We start from the raw sequence: 2,805 nt of genomic DNA, 5'->3' as shown, positions 1-2,805 counted from the left end.
AATAAAACATTATAGTGTGGGACCGTCGCACGGCTGAATTTGGGTTGTCTGTGTGAGAGCAGGAAAGAAGGGAAAAATTTGGCCGATGTCAAATTTTATCGGACCCTGTGGATAGAAAGGAAATTTCGGAAATTTCGGTGAATATCGGCCGATAAAAAAAACCTTGGTTCACACTACTGTACACAGAGCAAGAAAGTCCCCTCCATAAATTTTCGCTTCTATATATATACAGATAGGCATAGACATATACATGGCACAGTTCGTCGACTCTCAGTAATAAGGAACACAGCAGTGTGTGCGGCTTCATTGATATCTGTTGGTGATCCCTCCTCCATCTCTTCGGTTGGTGCTCAGCCTGCAGGGAAGCTGACGCATGATCTAGAGGAGAGCTAAGGTAATAAGGATTATATTCCATGCATATGCATCGGCCGGTAACCCAATTAAGCATGAAAAACATGCACTCCTCCATATTACAGATTTACAGCTAGTATATATATTTATCTAGTAGGTACTTCGGTACTTGTGTGCGTCAAATTGGAGTATAACCCCTGCTGTTGTTTTGTGTCCTGATCAGCAGGTTGGTCGAATCATATCCCTACAGCTAGCGAGTAGCAACTTCATGGCAGAGATGGTGTGTTCAGCACTTGTTCAGGAGACCGTGAGCAGAGGCGTCTCCTTTCCTTTGGGCAGACGCGAGGAGAAGGCGTCCCAAGGGCACTTGACGGAGAGGCTCGAGATGGCAGTCAGCGAGCTGGAGTTTGCACTTGAGAGGGCCATGGAGCTGCCCATCAGACACCTCTCCTTGCTCCAGCGCAGGAAGAATATCAAGCGTGCCTACGTCGAGGCCATGGAGCTGCTGGACAAGCACAAGCAGCAAGCGATGCCTCCCGGCCAGCCGTCCAGGAAGAGCTCCCGCAAGCGATGGTTTAATTGTGCTGGCTTGAGCACAGTTGATGTTGGAAGATTTGAATGGTATGCAGATTGTTCCGGAAGGTTTGTGAGGGACTTGGAGTCTGGTTGTTCACTTCACCACTACACCTTTTGCAACCCTATTGTTAGGCATCTCCTTGAAGGGAAAACTCTCACTTATTATTCGAAGCAAGGAAACCTGCTACGACATCTCTACATCAAGCCCACGTATTCTGATGAGCGTGGCGTGGAGGCATTGCTAGCATACCGTTATGAGGATAGCACAGTGGCTGAGATGTTTCTGTCTGGGGTTGATCCTACGACTAACAGAAAGCACAGACTTAGTTGAGATTGCTATAAAAGGCTTGCAATTACTAGCATCTCAATTCAAACTTGCTGTTGAATATGCAATGGGAGAACTCACCCTACTATCTAATTTACAAGACATTGCCCATTTGCATGGGCCTCTGTGGGAGGGCATTCAAGAATGGCATATCAAGCACACACAAATTGCTCGCCCAGCCCCAGCATGCTGCAAAGGAAGCAGGCACGGACTTTGTGCTAACAACAACGTCTCATCAGAGTTAGCAGATATATTCCCAGAGCAAATTATTGTTTTGGGTTTCCAGTGCTATATATCAGCTCTACAGTCCAAAACACGTAGCTCATTTCATGAGTCCGGAAAAAGCAAAAACAGAGGTTGGAAGCCACCTGTGGTGCTGACAGCTGCCTTCACGCCTCATGCTGTGACTGGGACACAAGATAGTTATGCACTCGAAATCATCGGAGATGCAACAGAGTATAGAAATGCTAGTAGCATACAACAAGTGGTGGAGACAATACAATTAGGCGCGGTCAATTGTTTTTCGTGTCAGCCAGAGCTGGCGGAATATGAAATGGATTGGTTCGGTAAACATGGTTTTGCAAGGTTTGAGGTGGAAAAGTCAAGCTCTGAAACAGCACTTGACTTTTCCCACTTTTTGCCATGCTGCTGCTGCAGCAGCAGCATAGTCCTCGATAGCTACAATGGCTGGATGGAGAGAGAAAAATGTGCTAGTGCAAGGAGAGCCACTACCCGAGTAAGTGCAAGGAGAAGTTGAATGAGGTAGGTAGGTGTGTGTGTTAGTTGCCCTACAGCCGAGTGTTACAAGGCTCAACTGTTCTCCTGATTCGTACGGTGATGTAAGCTACCTAGTGTGGTGTCCAGTTTTTGGATTCATTGGTGCCCCTCACACGGTACTGTTCATCCATTCAGCCAAACAGTGTTTCTCTCTCACACAACCAGCCAGTTTCAGCCAAGATTCTGCCAGCCGAACGGGGCCATTATTGTAATGTAATGAGGTGCTCCATTACTTGTAACATGCAGATGTCTACTGTTTGAGATATGAAACAACTTTGTGCTGCCAATTAGTAGATGTTAATCGCCCGCGTTATTATTTATTACTATATGGCTGGCTATACAACTTGCCATCCCATACGGTACCGGTGCTTGTCTGAGTGAAAGTAAAATACTCCTCTACTTGTTATTATATGATAATGATGGATCGGAGCGCGCAGAGCACCCTTGGATGCTGTTCATGTACGGTTAGCCATCCACGCTACTCCGCGTGTATTTGCGTGGAACTGGCGCCTCGAGTGTGCGGTCTGCTTTGCGCCCTGTTGTGCGGGTCCCGTGGACATCGTCCATGGAACAAAGCTATCACATGAAGCCATTACGTGTGTCCCTTCCAGTGGCGGATGCAGAACATGATTGAAGGGAAGGCTAGTTTCTTCTTCTTTCTCTCTCGCCATTTTTCTTCTTTCCTCCACCTCTTCTTCTCCCTCACCCTCCCCATATTTTCATTGATGCACCAGCTATAGGGGTGCTGGAGCCCCCCAGCCCCCTATGGATCCTCC

General features: G+C 47.3%; 1 pseudogene; it reads left to right on the top strand.

The window, feature by feature from the left end:
• The first annotated feature begins 603 nt into the window (after positions 1-603).
• On the top strand, positions 604-2,091 carry LOC136502139 (uncharacterized; annotated as a pseudogene).
• The last annotated feature ends 714 nt before the right edge of the window (positions 2,092-2,805 follow it).

This window comes from Miscanthus floridulus, chromosome 13, assembly GCF_019320115.1.
Source record: "Miscanthus floridulus cultivar M001 chromosome 13, ASM1932011v1, whole genome shotgun sequence".
NCBI classification, from domain to species: Eukaryota; Viridiplantae; Streptophyta; class Magnoliopsida; order Poales; family Poaceae; genus Miscanthus; species Miscanthus floridulus.
The sequence above is the reverse complement of the archived record's forward strand: the minus strand, read 5'-3'. Positions and strand labels throughout refer to the sequence as shown.